We start from the raw sequence: 10,202 nt of genomic DNA on the forward strand, positions 1-10,202 counted from the left end.
AATTTCTAAATTCTCCAAAGGAAATTTTCAGCTGAACAACTTTGTCGAAGACCGTATCTCTATATCTTACTTGTCAAAATGTGATTAGCTGTTTAACAAAATTATGTCTTTTGGCAATGATAAACAATAAATTTGACATCACTGCTGTGTGCCTAAAAAAGTAATAATTACTTTTCATGCCATGCTTTGCGAGACACACAGCAGTGATGTCAATTGAATTTATTGTTTATCATTGGAAAAAGACATATTTTTGTTAAACAGCTAATAACTTTTTTAACTAATAAGATACACAGTTAAAGTCTTAGACAAAGTTGCTCAGCGAAAAATTTCCTTCAGAGAGTTTGTAAATTGGCACAAAACCCATTAGCAGGCTTAATTCCACAGATGAAACGAAAATGATGTTGATTTTTCAGTACAAAATATTCAATTTTCCCATACAAACCAAAAAGTTCAAATCTACTCATGTAAAAGTTACTTAAAAATTCTGCTAAAATTCATGAGCTTTGAACCAAAATAAAGCTTTTTAGATCCCAGGGTTTGAGAAATTCAAAAATGACCAAAAATCGACTCGGTCATTGAATTTAATGTTAAATTGTGAGGAAAACTCTGCTTAAATGAAAACACAAGATAAAATTTGAAAAAGTTGGATTCTGGCATGGTTATATTACCAATTGTTGGGAAATTTAATTTTGTTCAAATGATGTACGATAAAGCTGTTTTCCATGGATTGGTTAAAATTTTGCGGAGCTTTCGTTATTTAAAATAATAAAAATGTTCTTAGAACATAATTTTCTACCAAAATATAGATGGAAAAAGACCAGGAAACCGGAATAAATGCAAAATAACTTAAAAATAGAGCATAATACTCACAATAAAGCTTAAATAGAGCTGAAATGATGAACTTTAAAAAAATGCACCTAAAAAAATGAAAGTTTAAAAAAAAATTAAATTCTATTTTTGTTACTCGGAGTTGGAACATCACGAGGAAGCGTGGGGGTAGGGTTAAAATTAAAAAAAAAAACACAAAACAAATAAATCGGATTTAGTTGCCCGAAAATTTGTATGCTGCAAAATTGCATTCCTCCTGAATCGAGTTTTTTTTTCAAAAAAAAAAAATAAAAATTCAAGAACCCAATAGACGATAAAAATCCCTCCTTCTACAGTTTGTTTTTTTTTCTTTTCCGATGAATTTATTTATTTATTTATTTATTTATTTATTTATTGAACATGTAGTGTAAGGTAATTCAATTCCTTTTTTAATACTACATTTAGTGCTGCTAAGTTTGTATTCGAAGATTCCTTATAACTATAACTAATTTAACTATTCTCTTAGTATACATCCGGTGCAAAAACTTACTGATTCCCCCCATTGAAAAAGCTATGACACTCTCTCCGAAATGAATTTAAAGTGTTACTCGTTTTTATACTGTTTGGAAGATCATTCCAAACAGCTATGCCCCTGACAAAAATTGTTTTATTGTAGCTTTCAGTGTAATGACGTGGTATTGAAAAATTAAATAAGCGATTACTTCTAAGACGAATAAATTTGCTTAGTAAATAAGTTGGAGTTCTCGAGTTGATGATTTTATAGATAAAAATACTAGATCTCAATTTATAAAAATTATCAAAAGATATTCCTAAAACATGTGATTGATAATGACTAACTCTATGATAACGAGATAAATTGAAGATGAAACGAATGCAACTGTGTAATGCCACTTTAAGCCGGTTCATTATAAGCAAAGGCGCGCCGACTAGAAATTCGGCTCCAAATATCATATGCGGGATTATAAGAGTTTTCACCAGTAATAGTTTTATGTTTACAGGTAAAAAATGTGAAGTGAACCTAAGCATACGTAACGTTCTATATATTTTCGAACACTGGGCATTGACAAACGATGTCCATTGCAAGTTGTTTTGAATTATTACACCAAGATTTGTTAGGCTATCTACGTATTCGATGTTGTCATTGCCAATTTGAAGTTGTGGTAAACTTGAAATATTTTGCGAAGTCGAGAAAAACATTGCTTTGGTTTTATCGCAGTTAATGGGCAATCGATTCCTTTGAGACCAGCTGTGTACGTTTTGTAAGTCGGTATTCAATGTATTAATAAAACAGTCTGGTGAAGTATTAAAAGCATGCGAATAAATTTGGACGTCATCGGCAAACATGTGGATGTTAGAGTTTCTGCAAGACATTGGCAAATCGTTTATAAATAGAGAAAAGAGTATTGGTCCTAAGATTGATCCTTGAGGAACCCCAGATATTACTGGAGCAGAGCTGGATCGAGAATCATTGCATGATACGAATTGAATTCGATTTTTCAAGTAGGAGTCCAATAAAGTAACCGCACTTCGTGAAAACATAAATTGGTACGAGAGTTTTTTTAGAAGTTTAACATGTGAGACTCTATCAAATGCTTTTGAGAAATCTATCGTCAGCAAGACGGACAGATGCTTCTTGTCCACTTTGCTATGAATATCGTCGAGCACTTTAGCTAACGCTGTAGTGGTACTATGCTTAGATCTGAATCCTGACTGAAACTCGCTAAGTAGATTAGAGGAATTTAGAAAGGATTGAATTTGTAATTTCAGCACACGCTCGAAAACTTTAGAGAGAACGCAAAGGATACTAATAGGACGAAGGTTCGAAAGGTCTTTACTACTAGATTTTTTCTTTATAGGTAGGATTTTAGTTACCTTCCATACTAATGGGAATTTATTTGATCTGATAATGATGTTAAAAAGCTTACAAAGAGGAATCAACAAAGATGGTAAGAGAATTTTTACAAATTTCAGCGGAATTTGATCAGGACCTATTGCGTTGGATTTGATTGAATGAATTGCTATAACGATATCGTTGGAGTCAATTGTAGTGAAATGGAATCCATTTTCATTCAGTGGTAGAACAGGAAGATATTCGTCGTCGGTAGTAAAATTAGAAGCAAAGTACTCATTGATCTGATCACTGGAATGATTGAACACTTCATGTTTAGTTGGCTTATAATTCTGGATTAATTTTAATTTTCTCCATAGCTCCTGGTTTGAATTAGCTGTTAGAAGTCGATTAGAAAGAGAATCAATTTTAGCTCGCTTGATCTTGTTTGTCACCAAATTTCTTAGTCTTTTATATCGTGTAAAGTCATCCTGCAGTTTGGATCTAATCCAGCAACGATAAGCAACATCTCGATTGCTCATAGCGATTTTAATATCTTGATTAAACCAAGGATTCTTCCTAGGAGACGTTTTTTTCAACGGAACGAAAGCTTCAAATAGTTCTAAAATTCGTCTGTTCAGAATTTCAAGTACGAGATCGGGATCATCAATCCGGTTGCAAAAAGTCCAATCATAGGAATTGAATGAAGTATGTAAAAGGTCTAAGTTTATATTTGAGTAATCTCTAAAGTATGAAAAATTGGTTTCGTGTTTCTGACTAATGTTGAGTGATGCATAAAGAATATCATGTTTCGAGAAACCAGGTGCAGACACTTGATCGTGATACAGAATAAAGTCGTTGTTATTCGTAATCAAGAGGTCGATTAAAGAACTTCCATTTGAATGGAAATGAGTTGGATTGCTATTAACACAACTAAAGCCAAGATTGTCTAACGTGTCTCTAAGGTTATAAGTTGAATCACAAGGGTTAAGCATATTAGTATTGAAATCTCCAATTAGTACTACGTTGTCGTACATGAGTGAAATATCGGTAAATAAATCATAAATTTTATCAGAACAAACATTTCGAGGAGGATTGTAAAAAACAGCCAAGAGGAAAGAATGACTGCCAACTATAACTTCTATGCACAAATATTCGGTTTTATCCTGAAGCTCAGAATTAATCTTGGACGAGGCAACAGCGTTACATTTAATACTACTTCTGTAAAAAATACAAATTCCTCCCCCGCGGGCATATAATCGGTCGTTACGCAAAAGTTGGTAACCATCAATCGTAATGTTGTTATCAGATACTGAGCTATTTAGCCACGTCTCAGTTAAACAAATTAAATCAATTTTACTATTTTCAAAACAAGCAGTTAATTCGTTAAATTTGGACATCTGTCTCGCACAAACGCTTTGGATATTTATATGGCAAATATTAAGTTTATCACACGGTAATGAGCAGTTCATAACGGTTCGCGGAATACAAATATTATTTTGGTTGTCAGGAGCACTGTTTCTGTTAAAAGACATCGAAAATTAAAAAAGTACTTACGAGAGACCATAGCTTTTTCCACCCCAATTTAATCAGTAAGTTCAGCTTGTGTTCAGTAACTTTCACTAGACTACCCATAGTTAACCAAAAACATTATTTTAATGACCAGTATAGGCAAGTACTTAGCACAATCCATGTCTTCTTGTAGTTACAGCAGCCCATAGACGGTTTGCAGCAGCAACCCATTGTTTGAAGATAACGGCCTCCCACCCACGCAGCAACACAGCAACTTAACTTTTAGGACGGAATGAGGAATCATGGATATCTTAGGGATCGGAATCATGGGATATATGGGAAGGATAAGAGAAGAACTAAAGTGGAAGGGTTTTGTTGTTTTATTTTGACTTTTAGGAGCGGACGGATACAAAGGAAATACAGGATGGGACTCAAAGGATAGTGTTGGAAGGAAGTGAGATAAACAAGGAAAGGTTCATGTAGCAACTTGGTCGATAGAATTAATCAGCTCGGGGTTGTTTACGGCTGAGGTTTTCACGTACACCAAACCATCCTTCGTGAACGTTGAGTAAATTTTTCCAGTGCGTTTGAGTTTAAGTAACTCTCCTTTGAGTTTACGTGTTGATTCCGACAGATTCTCATTGACAAAGATCCTCCGGTTAATGTTGATGCCAATATGAGTGAGTGCCAAGTCGCATTTTTTAAGATACCGGCCGTAGAACTCGTTCCTGACACTCTTGAAGGCGAACTCTATCAGTATTGGTGGTGAGCTAGATTCTTGAATTGGAGAGCGAGATAGTCGTTTAGGGTTTACCAGGGGGAGTTCACTATCAGTAAATCCGAGTGCAAGAGAGATTTTACTAACGATATCACAAAGCTTTTCGTTAGGTCGAAATGGTATACCGGTGATGATGAGGTCGTTAGATTTGGTGAGATGAAGCATTCGTTCCTGTGTGAGCTTAAGCTTTTCCTCGACAGAATGGATAGACTTTGAACTCTCCTGTTTGTATTCGCTCAGCTCATCCCTCAGCGTTGCAATTTCGGACTGAATCTCAGTTTTCGTCTCCGAGATCTTTGAGAGCACTTGGTTGATGGCAACATCGATCATGCTCTGGATTCGGTCCAACAATTTGCTGGTATCGGTGTATTCTTCTGAAGTATCGAGATCCCGATTTGATCGTTTCGGCCTATCTCTACCCATGGCTTGGTTGGTTGTAGATGTGGTAACGCAAGACTCGACGAATTGGATAGGAAAGATGGCTACCACTAGCTCGTTAAACTCGAAGATAATGATGAGTTTTCAACAGAAATTCTAGCGCGACACAATTTGAATTTTATCGATACTCCGCTGCGGTTCACAAGCGCGTACTTTCAAATAATTGTTCGTGTGAAAAAAAGACGTTTTTCGGTATATTGACACGGATAAAAAGCAGATAAAACCGGTCACTATGAAAACTACTGTTTGCTCATTTCTATCACTAATGAGAATTTAGAAATATCTAAATTTATCAAATTTGACACAAGTTGGCATTCTGGTTCGCAGTTTTTCAACGTACGATGCATCAGATCAAAAAATTAATAAAAATAAGAATGGGAGCGTTACAAAATTGTATTAACAGCTAAAAGAACTCTACATTTTCTACATTGGTCTACCCTGGCATGCAAGGGTATATGAATAGGAAGAATATGTTAAAGATAGTTTGAGACTCCTCCCTCCTTCCAGCGAGGAAATAGAAAAGGAGAAGGGGCCTCCCATACCATTTTAAGCAAATCTCGAGAAGTTATCAAGCAAATGGAACCAAATTTAACATGGGTGGTTATTTGGATACGAGAAAGGTTTCTATGATTATTTAGGATTCCATCCTCTTCGATTGGGGAGATACAAAGGGGGGAGGGGTTTTTCCATATAATTTAATGCATTATTCGATAACTTATAAAGCAAATGAATCCAAATTTCACCTTGGAAGGTATAATGCTACGAGTCACGTTTCTACGATGTTCGAGACCCATCTGTCATTTCACTGGTGGAATAATAAAAAGGGGAGGGGTCGAGAACTAATCGAATAAAAAAAACTAGATTTACCATGGAAGTATATTAGAGTAAGAGGAATGTTTTTTTTTTATTATTTCGAGACCCTTCCCTCTCTCCAACGGGAAGAGGAAGGAAGGGATGTTGTCAAACAATGTGTTTGGATCACTGGAGAACTTATTGTTAAAATAATAGCAGAGGGTATTTGGGTAGAATTTATTTTCTATGGTTGTTTAAGGCTTCTTCCTCCTCTCACTGATTTGATAGAAAGGGGGAAGAGGATAACCCTTACATTTTTTTGATATTTCGAGTGCTAATCTAGCAGATGGTAATAAATTGGGAAAAGTATTTTAACACGTTCGTCGCCACGCTCATTTTGGTAGTTTTACTAGCCGGGCCCAACGAAAATTTCAGAGAGAGAAAGCAAAGAGGGAGAACTCCCATATTTGAAACGCGTGGCGAAACTGAGCGGTAAACTCATGTAAGAGAGCGTCACACGCTTTTGATGTGACGGGGCCTCCCAGGAAATATACCCGTCACCCGAATATGGGTGCCGTGGCGACGAACGTGTTAATACAAGAAATATTTCTAAGATGATTTGGTTCCCCTCACGGGATAGGAAAGAAAAGAAAGGTGTCATACGTATGTTTTGTTTAATTCAAGAGCTCATCAAATAAATTTAAGCTAATTTTACAGGGGAGAGTATTGGGGTACGAGAAATGATTCTATGATTATTAAAAAAAACTCTTTTAACCTTCCAGTGGGAGATAAGAGAGGAGAAAAAGAGTTCCGCACAATGTTTTAACTTGAGAACTTATCGAACGAATGGAACCAAATTTAAAAGAAAAAGTATTCGAGTACGAACATTTTTTCAATTTTGTTAAAGGAGAGATTCCAAACGGTAAAGAGCCGAGAATGGTGAGAGGTTTTATCGCATATATCTTTAAGCTTTTCAAGCTATAAAAACCATATTTTGCATGAGAGGCTTTTTTTAAGATTCAAGACCTTTCGTTCTTCCAGAGGAGAAACGGGAAGAAGGAAAGTAAAAGTAAGTATACCTCGAAATTTGAAAGCCATATGTGAAATTTGATGTTATTTGATTACAAAAAATGGTGTTATAGCAGTTCGTGGACCCTCCCCACATTACAGGGGAGAATGGAAAATAAAAACAAGTTCTTAATATCCAATTTAAAACCATTATACCACAACAATGTTAAATCCAGTTAAATAAATTATCTCAGATAATCAACTCTCTTTGTATTCCAATGAAAATTTGATGTGAAAGCTCTCATTTTATAATAAAAATATTTTCAAGCAATTCATTGATTTTTGAAAGGTGTGGCAAAGCACACCGGGTCAGCTAGTACCTAATCTTATTAATGTTATACATTTTTATGGAGCAGGACCAAATGGCTATTTGTGGTATTGGTATGTATTGCAATTGAATAGGAAGTAGAGATGAGCAGAAACCTCGGCGGTGCTATGTATATTCTGGAGCTGGTGAGTTTTTAAAACCCAAAATAGCTTTCTTCAGCGTAAACTCCAACAAAACTGTGTTGGAAAACTAACTTGAAATTATTAATGAGGACCTGAACAAACACGGAAAATCAATATTGAGACCTGAATTAGTATTAACCTATTTAAGTATACATATTTAAGTATAGATAGTGCTGCCATCTACCACTCGAATCCAGAAAAAAATATGATTACTGATTAAAAAATACATAAGTTTTGGAATTCTAACCTGTTTTTCGGATTTCAAATTGAGTCAGAACGTTTGTTACATCATTCAACTTTATGTTAATGAAAAAATAAAGCAGATTGATATATTATTATAGCTCAAATGTCAAGTTCCTTAGTGCTTGAATGAAATCTCCGAAAACCCTTGTTCAAACTTTTGGAATATTTTCCAGAAAACGCCTAGAAATGCAGAAATGGATGTATAAAAAAAAAGCTGTTAGAAATATTATTATTGACTTTTACATTGTTAATTTGAGGAAATAATTTTAATTTTTGTAGATAAACATAAGCGGTTCTATTCTTATTTCGCTCCTTTACCATATTTTTGGTTCTCAAAGCCAATTGTTTAATCCAAAAAAGTAAATTTATGCATGATTTCTCCGTTGAACAATTTATGACAAATTGTAGAGGATAATTTTGAATAATTTTTTATCATTCATATTTTTACAAGCAAAACACATAGTGGTACTATTCGCTCACTGTTTGTATTGCTCGGAAAATAGTATTCTTATACCAATGGTATCCGTAAATTTAAGCTAATACGTATTGAAAATTGGTAATGTTGAAAAGCAAAAGACATAAAAATTATCTAAGACTAAAGTACTATGAAATCGTATAGGTTTAGTGGCTCATGCCACTAATTTTCAAAAAAAAACTTAGATTTTGTTTGTTTTTTTTTGTGATGAGAAATCTTTTTTATCATTGCTCATTTCGTAAATTTGTAAACGATGAACAATTGTAAAAAAGCGCTTTGCAAGACACTTTGAAACGAGCTCGTTTCTGACGGTGATTCAAAACAATTAAATAGGCCAAAACATTTAAAAATAGCTTACTATTTCGTCCAAAAATACCATAGCATTTTGGATGTTCTAGATTTCAGATCAAGATCATTTGAATCACTGCTGATTTGAATTTTTCTGGTGAATATTTTGACTTCTGAGCTAAGCTTCAGATTTAGAATTCCGTTTCAAAATAGGTAATTTCTAAATTGTTGTAAATTTGTATTTTTTTTTTGTTTTTTTTTTGTGACACTTTACCAACGTTCTGGCATTCATATCATATTTGAGAATTGTGAAATTCAAAATGTGTATCTGATTTGGATATATTTTTTCTACATAAATCGTCAAGAATTCTGGTTAAAGTTCCAAATACTCAATGACATTGAAATTTGAGTTAATGAGCAGTCTCCCTCTTCCTTCCATAGGATACCATAATGTGTGGCAAACTAAAATAAATACACCCTGTTCCTCATATCGCGCTTTTAAATGCAACAATGCAAATCCATATTCACTGAGTACCACGAGAAGGTGGCACCTGTTTTTAAAGAACGTTTAATTCTACTATCCATCTTAAAACTTACTTAATGGAAAATCGATGTAATCATTTCTTTTGTTTTTGAAAAATTCTAATAGTATCTACATAAACCTCCAACTGATGGCCAGATTTATAAAAAAAATTAAAATGACTTCTGGCAAAGTATTGGCATAAAATATCATCGAAAAAAAAGTATTTTCTTGTAAAATATCGAACCGTTTATTTTATATTATTTTCTTGAAGACTTTCAGATATAATATCCTTGTTTGTCAATTGCAATTAGACTTAGAGTGAAACCGTAAAGAAATGTGAGAATAATATCGCATGACATAAACCGACGAATTTCCCTTCACACGTGAAGTTTAAAATCGTGGAAAAATGCAATCCACCTGACAAAAAAACAACAACCGAAAGCACCTCAAATCTGACCAGGCCCATTTGCATTACGACCGACAGAACTCCTTGGAAAAGTAGCGCGATAAAATATAACCCTAAAACGCGAACCTCCCGAATTCAAGTGAGGGGCACCACCAATCAGTTGTTAGAAGTCGAGAAAATCATATTCGTGACATCACCGGGGCGGCTGCCGTGCGTGGTTGATCCGTGGCTGAGGTTTGCACAGTCGGAGAACTGACTGTCGATTGCTGCTGCCATGTTTCACGCTATCGTATCGGTGTAGCTTTCTGCCACTTCTCGTCAAACGAAACGCTCGCATACCATTTTGATAGATCGGAGTGATGGGCAGCATTTTTTCGATTCGTTTCGGTAACAAATGCCAAATGACCAATTTGGGATCTAGGCTTTCTGTGGGGACCCTGTTTCAACGATATAGAGGATGAAATTTAAATTATCACTCTCTGGAGCCACTACTGCAACTTTTAATAATATGACTCTTTGCCGAACTTTAGGTGTAATACTGTTTTTATCTAAGATTTGAATGAACTTTGAGAG

This window comes from Uranotaenia lowii, chromosome 3 (assembly GCF_029784155.1).
Source record: "Uranotaenia lowii strain MFRU-FL chromosome 3, ASM2978415v1, whole genome shotgun sequence".
Lineage (NCBI taxonomy): Eukaryota > Metazoa > Arthropoda > Insecta > Diptera > Culicidae > Uranotaenia > Uranotaenia lowii.